The sequence below is a fragment of the Neofelis nebulosa genome, chromosome 11 (assembly GCF_028018385.1).
Source record: "Neofelis nebulosa isolate mNeoNeb1 chromosome 11, mNeoNeb1.pri, whole genome shotgun sequence".
NCBI lineage: Eukaryota > Metazoa > Chordata > Mammalia > Carnivora > Felidae > Neofelis > Neofelis nebulosa.
In genome coordinates, this window is record NC_080792.1 from 1,500,358 (window position 1) to 1,513,079 (window position 12,722).

Here is a 12,722-nt window from a genome sequence, read left to right on the forward strand (position 1 = left end):
GCCGCAGAAAGGCGGGGTGGGGGGAGTCGGGTGCATGAGCTGAGGGCTGTGAGGTTGTCATAAACTCCAAAGGACAAGAGCTGACAGTAGGCAGATTGACACTGGCTCTTGTACATTCCACCAAAGTCCACTAAATACGAGTTGATCTGAAAAACCGGAAAGTACTCAAAGTCAAGAGAAACTTTGTTTGGGTTTAAATTTAGGTTGTGCGGGGGTAGGTGGGCCAGCAGGAGAAGCCGCTGCGAACATCAAATGCAGAAAGCGAAGCCGGTGCTGGCGTTCTGGAGGCATCTGTTGTTAGGTGAGCAGGACTGATCCAAACGCCCAGTAACCAAACCGACGGGTCTGACGACGGAATCGACGTGTGCACGGAACAACAAATCAAAGCCCAGGGCAGGGCTGAAATTCCACACCAGACCCACAGGAGAGTCTCCGGAGTTTCCTGCCGAGACCAGTCTCAGTCGGAATGCTGTCTTCCTACTGGATTGCACCAGCACGTCCATGAAGGTAAGAATATCGCGTGTCCTGGGGATAAGATCATCCTTTCTGACTACCCAAACGTGGTACCTGTGAGGAACGGTGATTCCCAGGAGGTTTCCTACAGAGCCCGCCCAAGGATCTGCCAGGGTAAGCTGCCCATACCAGGTACATAGATGCTATTCCCAGCTGCCCCTGGGCTTGTGTCCACGGAGGCTAAGGGCGCCGCCCACTGGACAGCCAGGTCTATCCCCACTCCAGACAAAGCCTCACTAGGGGCTCCCGGGTTATTCTCACTCAGATTAGCTGGCAGCATTGGGGGCTCCCGTCGTCTCCTCGGGTTCAGCGTTGCTCCGAAAGGACCCGCGTTGCTCAGGAGAGTGAGATTCATAAGGTGCCCGTCGCATTGCAGCAAAAGGAGGCGGGTAGGACCAGCCCCCGGGAGAGGCCCTGGGGCGGATCTGGGACTAAGAGGCTTCTGTCGTCCCCAAGGAAAGGCTGCCGTCCTGGCAACATGCTTGGCTCTATGCTCAGAGTCACCAACCCAGGAAACAGTCTGGACTGCTGTCCAGAGTGTTTACTGGGGTCTCAGTAGGTAGCCGTGGCTGCCTGGAGTCTTGCCCACTTGCTTTAACTGGTCTCCAGCCCTGTCCCTCTGAGAAGGTGGGGCTGCCCTCACCTGGCATGAAAATCCCCACCCTCACCCTAGGGTTGTGCTTTCTTGTGGAACGAACCCCATATGGGTCACCTTATTAGCATCAAGCCAGGTGTGTCATGAGTTACAAAGACTTCCTATTACTCTAGAAATTCCGAGAATGTAGAGGTCGCCCACCGGGAGCCACGACCGTGGCCGCAGCTCTCTTTGGGTAAGGTTAGTTCACGACACAGTTACTGAACTCAGTCTGGCACCCATTGAATTTAAGAAGAGGTGATACATTCATTTATTTTTTTTTTTTAATTTTTAAGTTTATTTATGTATTTTGAGAGAGAGAGAGACAGAGAGAGAGAGAGAGAGAGGGCACATTTGCGGGGGGGCGGGGGGGGGCAGAGAGAGAGAATCCCAAGCAGGCTCCGCGCTGTCAGCACCGAGCCCGACGCAGGGCTCTGACACACCAACTGTGAGATCACGACCTGAGCCGAAATCAAGAGTCGGACTCTTAACCGAACTGAGCTACCAGGGTGCCACAAGAACAGGTGATATATTTGAAGAGGAGTTTTCGCTGGAATCAGCCAGCGGCCAGAGCGAGGGCACCTGCCATGCCTGGTCTAGCTACGAGCCCTTGAACCGAACGTGAGCCCCACAGAAGCTAAAAGAAGGTCCTGAGGGAGGAGCACGGGGCCCGTGCGTGAGCTCTTGGCAGCCTGTCCCTGCACACGTGCACTGCAGGCACAGCTTAAATAAAGAGGGAGGTGATTTGGACTCTGGAAGTATGTGAGTGAAGTTGACTGTAAATGTAAAACAACGTTCTCACAGACCCATACATTTACATTATCTCACTGTCCGTATCGACTCGCGCTAACCAGATATGTAACAAATGGGGCACAGAGGAAGAATTTATTAAGGGCTTTGGGGGCTACGACCCTATCAGCGGAGGTTCCTCTGATCCTTGTCCTGATCTTGCGTTAACAAACCCAAGAAAAGACACCCAGAAAAGAACATCCACGTCAGGGCCAAAAACGAAGCCCCCGAGACGGGCCCTCTGCCTGGGCACAGGCCGAGAAGCGCACTGGCCGCCCGGAGCATCAGGAGACCGCAGTGTGGGGCCGGTGGGCGAACGCGCAGAACTGAGGCAGGCTCCACGAAGTGCAGACACAACAATAAGTAACTTTTGAGCACAATTTAAAACAATCAAAATTTATGCAAACAATCGATGATGCAAACCGCCCACGCGGCGAGTGGAGCCGGGATCAGTAGCAGCGTCCCGCGGAGCCCTATTGGCTGAAGGAAATCAGTAATAGCGATCGCACCTTTTGATACTTGGTCGATGGATTTTTTACTCTAATTCTGACTTATTAAGAAACATCGCGCCGAATCTTTATTTAGCCTGATTTCTGGGATTTCGGACGTCCTTTAAGTGCCGTGCCCTAGGTGAGCCTGCCTCCCGCCTCAGAGGTCACAGACGGTGACGGAGTGTGCGCGTCTATCGCCCGAAGTCATCTATTCGAGGATGTTTACTGAGCACCTACTGTGAGCTCAGTCGATCCCCAGCCCCCTCCAGGAGTCTGGAGTCTAGCGGGGGACGGGGACTGCAGTGCAGAAGCCTCGGGGCCGCCGGCAGGGGACAGAGGGCCCCCTCTGCCTCCATGGAAAAGGCTGAGATCTGGAGGCTGCGGGAGGCAGCAGGAGTGCAGGGGGAGGAGGGGAGAGTTGCCGGCAGAGGACCCGGGTCTGCGTAAGGCTGGAGCCGATGACGAACTTGACCTGGGCTGATGTGGCCCGGACGTGACAGGTGGAGGGCCAGGCAGCTCGCCTTCCACATGCGTCTCAGAACTGGTCCCCGAGGTTGTGGACACGGGCGGGGTGGGCCCAGACGCGTATTTGAGCAGGAAGAGGCGTGAATCCAAGGGCCGGTGTGGCCGCTCACAGGTCAGCTAACGAAGCAGCAAGACGGCCAGCCGAGGGGCCCGAGGAGCAGGCAGCGTGGCCTTCGTACATTCGGGAGGCCAACACCCCCTGGAATGTGTTGGCCTTTCCGTCTCGGTCTGAGTGTCTCTAGGAGCAGCCGAAACTCACCACCAGCGCTCTCTCAGGGTTGTGCCATCTGTACTCGGAGCCAGGACACAGCCAGTGCCCGCCGCCCGACAGCTGGGGCGTCGCCAGGGCAGCCCTGTGGGCGCTCATGTCCTGTCCCCGTGAGCCCACGCCCCTTCTGCGCCACCCGTGACGTCACTATTGTATCGAGAACGCCCGGAGGATGTGTACCAGTGCGTGGGTAGCAGGCGTGGTCTGGTCTGTGGGAAAGTTACAGATTAAAAACTCACGTTACGTGGTCTTTTATGATATGAAACAGGCATCTCTTTTCTCCGTTCTCGTCCTGCCTTTTCTTCTTCGCCGTCTGTTACGTCAAAGTTCCTGCTCCGATCCCTGTTTTCTCTCGTTCCTTCCTTTCAGTAGCTGGGTTTCGAGCTCCCAAGTGCACCGGCGAATCCTGTTTTGGTCGCCCCACACGTCGAATGTCTCTTGGGTCTTTCCCTGAGTGTCCCCCTTGGGAAGCGTGATGATGTGGCGTGGAGCACGTGATGGGGGCCTCAGGAGAGGCAGAGCCCACGAAGGCGGTGGGGGGTGGGGAAAGGACACCGAGTGTCGAGGCCACAGCCCCAGCTGTTGGCCCCAACGTGGGTGGGGGCTGTGGGCCGCGGTATGTGCACGTGCTTGGAATCACCCATCGGCTCACCCTGAGCAAAGAGGTCACCCTCGAGACGGGGTGGGCCTCATCCAATCAGGCGAGTCTGTCAAAGACTCAGGTTTTCCGGGGGAGAGGGGACCTCCTGAAGCCCACAGCTCCGGTCCGAGTTCCAGCTGCATGGCCTGTCCTGCGGGTATTAGACCTGTGGGTTCCCAGTACCACCTGAGCCAATTTGCTACGTGTTGAGACACGTTGTATATGTGTGCTCCATATGCTCCACAAATTCAGGAGAAACAGACCCAATAGATGGATCGCACGTGTGTCTATACGTGCGATGCATACATGTTAATGGTACAGCTGGACTCTTGCCCAGACTGCTTAAGGGACAACACAACGCAACACGTTTTTGCCTGAAAGTAGGGTGTTGCTGTAAACTATACCTAAGAACAGAGAAGTGTATTTGGATCCGGACAGTGGGCGAGGCCGGAAGCAGAAGTCCACAAAGGAGAAAGCTACACGTGTCGAGCAGACGGACAGACGGACGGAAGACACGTGAGCCGTGAGCCTCACAGGCCGTTTGCGGAAATCTAGACGGGAGTTCGCTGTCAGTGGGGGCTGGGGAGACGCCAGGGCGCCTACCCCAGCGTTGCAGGAAGGGGAGCCTCGTTACAGAGGCCACAACCTGGGTGAGGCCGTGCCTGTGGTTGCGCGGCAAGAACTTGTGAGCCGTGAAATCATTTATCTGAAGCGGCTGCCGGCAAAGTGTTGAGGGCGTAGCCTGATGTCTGCCTGGTGCTCGTAGACCAAAGCAGGAAGGCGGGGGGGAAACTGGGAGAAAAACCATGACATGAAAGGGACTAAGTCTGGATCATGTGGGAGGTTCTCGGTCCATCCAGATCGCAAAATACACCAACATTAAGAGATCCGTTGGCAGGGATCTTTGCTCCGGGGGGAAAAGCGGAGGGTGTGGCTGTTCAGTCTCTCACTAGTACCTGGGAAGGATCCGAGGGTCAGAGTGATCGGTCACGCAGACACACACAAGGCTCTCTGAGGAGATTAAGGTCTGGCGGAGAGATGCCTCCGTGAAGCCCAAGAGCATCCCAGACCCGCTGGCAGTGACCCTGCGCCCCCCGGCCGGAGCGGACTCTGTGGCACGCACGCGTGGTCCCCGCGGTTCTCAGGAGCTTCACGTCACCAGAACACGGCCAGATGGGTCCGAGAGGAAAAGGGGGATCGCAGAGGGAAAGAAGGCTGTCAGATCCCGAAACGTGGACAGGCGGGAAACGGACTAATGAAAACACTCAGCGGAGAGTAAACGCTATCCTTCAAGACAAAAGAAAGATGATTCAGGGGCAGAGCCGTGAGCCACAGAGGATTGACCTCACGCCTTGAAACCCAAGGGGCTTTCCCATTTTGAAATTGCTTGGGACCAGTGACTCCTTTTTCCTCCCCTTTTCTCCCTTTCCAGCCAAAATGTCTGTCGCTGGTACTCAGGACTTCTCACCTCACTGTAGTTTGAGGGCAGATACTGGGCGTTCTAGCTCCACGGGGCCACAGAGGAGGAGGGATTTTGCCCTGGGAGGGACCATTCTCGGATTCCTACCCCTACTTGGCTTAATGATGAGTAATGAAAAGTCACACAATTTTAGGAAAAGATTATGCAACATATGGTCAAGAGCTGGCATTTTTGTTCAACAAAGCACTGTACTTAAATACACAGCTATGTTATTTATTTATAGGTAGTAGTTGCCTCCATGACTTTTAAAGGCCAATATAAATGCAAATCCAACATGACAATCTTAATGAAGTTTCATTTTCTTTTCAGAATAAAAATGAGGTTCATGATAATTCTTCCCATAAAAGATTGTATCATAATCCCACATTTTACTAAATTATTCTTATCACCAATTAGCAGAAAGTCATTTACATATAAATTTTAGACTAGTGTGGTCTCCAAGGGGTTTCGGGAGGTTCAGTGAATTTAGCAATATTATCCCATTTCATAGAAAAGAAAATACCGGGAGGGCAGACGAACTCGCCTCAGGAAACAGGCCAGGCCGTGACCGGGGCGGGAGCGAACAGCAGTTTGCTGGCCGATCTGGTCTTGAGGCTCAGCCATTGCCACGTTTTTCCCTCATGACCTTGAGGGACCTTGTGACGGACGGCCCCACCCCATCCGCACCCCCAGGGGAACTGGTGCGGGCGCGTTGGACAATTTCATCACGCCGAACATCTCCATTAGGTACTAAGGCAATAAAACTCTGGAGTTATTATATCATACTGTATCCACAAATGGCATAATTACAAACCGGTCCCGAATTTCAGAATTCCAGAGGGTTCAAAGAGGTCAAATGTTTAATTGAAATGGAATATTTAAGCTAAATTGCTAGTGTACTAATTCAATATTATTGAAGTACTAATAAATACATTACAAGACTGTTAAGAAAAGTGCTTCCTGCTGAAGAATGATCATCCCAAGACCAACATCAGCTCACTTTGTAATACGCAGCGAATGTTGTTTTCAAGCTAATTAAATGCCATGCATTTTTGATAGCACTTAACAATATGTGGTTAATTATTATTATGCAGGATCTGTTCTATAGCATTAATTATGATGAACTCATTTGGCTTTTATAAGAACAGGAAATGCGTGAGTTTGGGGAGGTACAGTGCTTTGTGGCGTTTTATTGTCACTGAGATTTAAATTGATACGCTTTAGGACTTTGCATGAAAAACAAAGAGTTTTCTAAACAAGTTCTAACATTAAGACAGAAAATATAGTCAAGGGAAGAATCTTTATGGGCTTGACATCTTGATGAAATGACCAAGCTCGTTCCGTATTAAAAAGCAGCATCTCTACGCACGTCCCTGTGAGAAGAGCAGCTCGGGATGTTGCTTTGGAGACTTCTGGTCCCGAACCTGTGCTCCTGGGAACCACGTACCGCGTCACTGCCCGGTGGCTCCTCTCCTGGAGCCACCCGAGAGCTTCCTCCCTTTCGGGGTGCTTCTCGGAGCTGGGGCAAGCCTGACTCCCCTGAGGAGGTGTTAGGACACACCGGGTGGGGACCCGCCCCCACCCCCACCCCCTCCCCCACCCCCACCCCCGAGGGCTCCGCGGTGGGGTCTGGACAACTGTCGTTTTCAAAGTGGCCGAGTACCGTGGCTGTGGCTGGGGCCGCGAGCGGGCCCTGGGTCTCTTTCGGGGGGGGGGGGAGGTGACAGCGATTGTGCATGGCTGTACATGTACTAAAAATCATTGAATTGTGCACTTAAAATGACCGCGCCTGGTGGTGTGTGGCTTGCCTGTTGGTACAGGAGTGTCGAGGAGAAGTGGGTGGAGAAGCCTCGGCCCTCCAGCAGGTGGTCCTCTGGTCCCCACAGCCCTCCAGGCCGGACAGGAGGGGCTGCCTCACACACAGGACAGTGAAGGGTGTCGGGCTCGGGGGCTCTAGGCCCAGCAGCCGTGCTGGTGAGAACGGGCTGCAGCTGGAAAGGCCACGCGATTTTACCCCAGCCTTGTTCGCGTATCTTTCTGTAAGACGCCTTTTGTCCATACAGTGCGTGCATGCAGGTAAGGGTTAGGGGGCTCCCGGGGGGCTCGGTCGGTTGGGCGTCCGACTTCGGCTCAGGTCGCGATCTCACGGTTCGGGAGTTCCAGACCCGCGTCGGGCTCTGTGCCGACAGCTCGGAGCCTGGAGCCTGCTTCGGATCCTGTGTCTCCCTCTGTCTCTGCCCCTCCCCTGCTCACGCTCTGTCTCTCTGTCTCTCTCTCTGTCAAAAATAAATAAACATTAAAAAAAAATTAAGAAAAAAAAAGTTTAGCTATTTGCCACAAAATAGCCTCGTAGTTTCACCCAAACGCAGCTTAGAGGTTGGGCAGGAACTACGTCAAGCAGTGGACTGGGGTAAGCCAGCTGCTGTGGGGCTGGTGTGGACAGATGCTGCCTTTGACGTGGCTGCAACCCTGGGTCTAACAGGAGTCACATCTCCGAAGGGCACGTGGCCTTATTAGAGGCACGCGCCTTGAATAGCTCACAGAAGGCAGGCGTCCTGGCCAGCGCCACACTCTCTGTGTCTCAGGGCGGGTAATGCCCGCTCCGGCCGCAGGGTTTGGGGGCTGCGAGGCAGCCTTGTGGAAGGAGGGATTTTTATGGGGCAGAGAGGGTGCTTAAGGTCTGAGGGTCACTTTTTAATGTCCTTACTAGTAAATTGATTGTAATACGTTATGTTGATGAAAGGATACTGTCATATCTTGGGAGGGCATTTAATTCGGAGGAAGGCTCGATTTAACTAAAAATACAGCGCCTCGTGTGGACTTTGGTCTGCGGCTGCCTGAGGGCCGAGGTGTCCGCGGTAGCCGGCTGGCTCCTGCCGTCGGGCCGCCTGGGGACCCCGCCCCGTGTACCTGCAGGTGCCAGATGAGCAGTCGGACTCGAGCAGGACAGCAGCAATGCCGCACTCGGCTTGTGTGTTCGCCTTCTTTTCCACAGCTCTTGTCGCTCGCTCTTCAAACGACCCTCCGAGGATTTCCGGGCAAGTACTTTTCGCTCCGTTTTACTGACGAAATACAACACTGGGTGTTTGGTGACAAGTGGCGGGATCGGGCGCCGGGCAGCGGCTGGGAGAGAGAGCAGGGCCCGGGTGGGTGGAGGTGCCGCGTGGCTCACGTTCTCGTCTCCCGCGGGGAAGGACGCTCCGGACAAATGCCGGGGCACATCTACCGACGTTTCCCGTCCCAGCCACGGGCTCTCTGCACATTCCAGCTTGCCGTCACTAAGCTCCAGAAATTTTATTTCCTGCTCCTCGAGTTTACATATTTCTGTGTTCTTCTCAGGAGGATTAACCGGGAGGAGGAAGACAAAGGGCACAGGGCAGAGGATGGCCATCACGCGCGGCACGTGGTCCAGTGCCAACGGTCGACCTTTGGGCCCATCCACCTGGACAGACCCCTGAGTCTGCCGGTTACCGCTCATGTGACCTTACGAAGTCCCCAGCCTCTCTGAGCTTAAGTTTCGCATCTGGGAGGTGGGTCCGTTACTGCCACATTGCATTTTGGTGAGGGTTAAATATAGTTAGATGTAAACGCTTGGCGAAGAGGGAGGAGGGCTGCTATGAGCCCCCGCGTGCCCGGCCCCGTGTAGGTGCCGGACGTGCCCCCCTGCCCTCGCTCTGTTTCTTGTTTTCCTCCAAGCACACGCAGGAGAGTAACAGACGTCCTGGTCGACTTGGTTAACCTAGCCGGAGGCAGGGGTCCTCCGTGCTGCGTAATCTGCCCTTGCTTTGGGTTAGGTCCCCACGTCCAGGCAGAGGAGCTCCAGCGAGACGTGGGGAGTCCCGAAGGCTGGTGTGTGAGCGGAGGCGTCGCCCGATGGCTCGGGGACGTTGTGGAAGCTCTCTGTGCACCCCTCACAGCTAGGAGAGATTAACACTGTTAGACAACAGTGCAGGTATACAGCAGTGTGCAGCATAAACGAACATCAGCTGGGAACACGATTGTTCAATAGTCAGACACAGTTGGAAGCTTCCATTCATTGATAAGCTCTTAACAGAAGCAGAAGAATCAGGTTTTTACTGTCTGGTAATGTGTTGCTGCTAAAATTCAGGTTTACTTCTAAACTATTAATAGTTAACTCAGACCCATCCCCTCTAGTGCTAATTACCAGCAGGGAAAGAAGGAAAAAAAAAACTAATTTAGACTAGTACATTTGTCTTCTGGAATACACCAGTAGGAGAAAGGCGTCTACGGCAAACATCCTATGAAATGTCGACTGCTCCTCCTGGCTCTGTCTGCTTGCTGAGAGAGAGAACAAAACACAGGTACTTTCAAAAAACATTCAAAATTATGATTGTAGATACAATTTTACGGTAGAGCTAGAATGGCAATTAAGTACTATTCTTTTTTAAAAACCACACCAGTTACACTGATTTTTTTCATAGAGAGACAGAGAGAGAAGATATTAATTAAGATAAAGCCACAAGTACCCGTTGAGATTCGAGGTTTCCCTGTGAGCACCACCCAAGCTCAGAAGGTTGGGTCTGATGACTTCCTGGGTGAGGTCTATCCCGGTCGCTCACTCTCGGCCAGGAAATAGCCTCCGAAGGCAGCTTGCTTACGTAGCCGGAAGACATACAAACGTGCATTTAAAAACCGATCCAGGCACTTATCAGATTTAGCAAAACTTGCTGACCCACCAAAAACCATTTCTTACCCTTTGGCTTTTAAACAAAGAACATATTCCATCACAGGGCCATTTGTATTGTTGTTTTGATTGCATTGATGAGGTAATTCACAAAACCTCCTGGTGGGCTCGAGGATGTGGTGCGTGGAAAAGGCCACATGACAGCGATCGTGGAAACCCCTCCTCCTTGTCCCTTGAGGTCAGTCTGCACAAGGAGCCAATGGCCCCTAACGATTAACCTGTGGCTCTCCAGCACAGGTGTGCCTGGTGCCTACGCTTACATCTGCTTGTTGCTAATGACTGAAATGGAGGGGAACGTGAGATCTGTACTTGAACTTCAGGGCTTGGGGTGAGACAAGGCACATCATTCTGACCTGGCTGAGCTACTGACTTCAAGGCCACTTCCCCAGGACCCTTCCTGAGGGTGCACTGTGCATGGCCACACGGGTCCCAGGCGATCCACGTATCACGTGTCCCCAAGAGATCTCCAGATAGCACCCAGGATGCAGAATCCTCCTGGTACATCAACTAATTAGGTATTAGAAGCCAGCCTTCCCATTGCTTTAGTTTTCTCATAGATAATATGAGAAAAATAAGGGTTCCTGTCTCATAGGCTCCGGAGGAGAGTGGTGGGATCGTATGAGTCGGTACGTGAAAACACTTAACGCAGGACTGCCGCGTCACCTGGATGCTGGTCACCTGCATCTGGATGGAGGATAGCCCAGAAAATGGGCACTGTTGCCTCACAAGTGCCGCCAGCCTTAGAAGTTGTCTTTTCCCCCATCAGAATAACTGAGGTTCATTGCATTGTTCATCATTAATTTCTTTGGCGTTCCTAACACATACCCAATAGAAATCCAGTTGTTTTGAAGACTCAGTGAAGCGTGTGAGAAAAATGCCCATGAGTGAAAATTTCCATCAAGACTGGGAGGTTCTCCGAGCTGATATTCAGGAAGGGAAGCACGGCCTCAGGGGGCTTTCTTTTGTGCTCCTCTGGGTGTCGGGTAACGTGCTTTCCTGAACAAAATACGTGAAATCGAAGGTCAAATTTTGAGCTGACAAGCTTGCTTCCTTGTAGAAGACTTATGGGCAGAGACTAATGCCACAAGGAGTTCCAGGAGCCGGAGAGAGCTCTCAGTGCAGGTGCAACCAGTATGTAACCAGGAGCGTCACTCCAGACTTTTCTAGACTTTCAGATCAAAGCCTTAGGTGTCCTTCAGGATTTGTGTGAATCTTGTTTCGTGATGCCTCCAATCCGATGGCACACAGAAACTGATAAATGTGTTGTGTGCTTGAAAGGAGCAGATTCATAATATGTCCTTACTTGGTTTATAAATTTTCGTTTCCTGATTCGTTGAAGCCAACAGCAGAGAAGCTGTCTGGTAAGAGGTGTGGTCAATAAACTTTGGCAGTTTAACGGGCAGCAGATGATGTAGACCATCCACGGTGTTCACAGCTGACCACTCACCCCCCACCGTGTCCAGTCCACACTCCACGAAGACTTCACCTCACGGAATCAGTTCGACACGGGCATCCGTGTAAGTCTGTGCTCTCTTGTTTGTAGGTGTCTCCTCTGCGGACAGCTGCTTCCTGAGGGTCCTGGCTCACCCGCACCTGCAGCGTTCGTCCTGCTCAGGTGCTGTTTCACAGTGGAACATGAAAGGTGCTGGACACAAGCTCAGTGGTGAAGGGCCTTTGTCGTGGCCGTGGGTGTGTGTCAGTTTCCAGAGCTGCCGTGACAAAGCGCACAAACCAGGAGGCTTCAAACAATGTCTCCTCCCCCGGTTCTGGAGGCCAGAGGTCTAAAACGGTCTAAAACGGGTGTGAGCAGGGCCGTGCTCCCTCTGAAACAGGTAGGGGAGTCCCTCTCTGTGCCTTCCAGCTTCCGGCGGCTGCTGGTGATCCTTGGCGTTCACTCCCTGGTGTGCAGTCTCCTCACTCCGGTCTCTGCCTCTGGTCTCAGTTGGTCTCTGGTGTCTCTGTCTTCTCAAAAGGACACGAATCCTATTGGATCGGGGCCCGCCCTCCCCATTATGACCTCACCTTAACTGGTTACATCAGGGAGCTGACACTGGTCACACGGTAACATAGTTACATCTGCAGTGGCCCTATTTCCAAACAAGGTCACATTCTGAGGCCCTGGGTGTTAGGACTTGAACGTTTCTTTCTGGGGGGGGGGGGGACACAATTTAACCCATTACAAGTAGGAAAAGTGGAAAAGTGGAAATTAGCTCTAAAAACGGCCAAAACATTCGGCTGAGAGTCCACCCTCCCCTCGCCCCTCCCCCCAAATATTTTTCCTGCAAGGCCATAGCTGAGTGTCTGGACAGGACATGCTTGGATTAGCAAATGAAATTCCAGAAGAGGAATTCACCCTTTTCCAGGGAAAGAACAGGGGAAAAAGAGTAAGCTGGGCGGGCATGTGTTTGAAAAGCAGGGTGACCTATGAGGGTTTTTTTGGAAGATGTAAAGGTGCTCCCTTTAGGACGAGAATATCTGGGGAGCGAGGGGAAGTGGGGTGACAGCAGAGTGCGGGCCCTTGAAAGGATGGGCCACGCGGGACCGTCAAGTACAGGTGAACCTGGTTCGGTGCTGTGTGTGGCCGTCGTCACAGAGTTAGCTGTTGTGAACAGGGGGTCCCGTTCCCTTCTGTATCCAGACCTGGGGGTGCTTGTGAAGCCCGCGGCCGGTCCCCTCCGCCTCTGCTCTGGTGCTCCTG

General features: G+C 53.1%; 1 long non-coding RNA gene across 3 annotated transcripts; it reads right to left on the bottom strand.

Annotated features, from left to right (window-relative positions):
* Positions 1 to 8,072: 8,072 nt before the first annotated feature.
* Positions 8,073 to 12,004, bottom strand: LOC131489873 (uncharacterized). 3 transcript variants are annotated; one of them, XR_009250785.1, is made up of 3 exons: positions 9,807 to 12,000; positions 9,528 to 9,618; positions 8,073 to 9,236 (listed from the first exon to the last, which is right to left on the bottom strand). It is a non-coding gene; the product is annotated as an uncharacterized LOC131489873 (long non-coding RNA). The 3 variants fall into 3 exon arrangements; XR_009250784.1 differs by having other exon boundaries at positions 8,073 to 9,365; XR_009250783.1 differs by lacking the exon at positions 8,073 to 9,236 and having other exon boundaries at positions 9,352 to 9,618; positions 9,807 to 12,004.
* Positions 12,005 to 12,722: the final 718 nt, after the last annotated feature.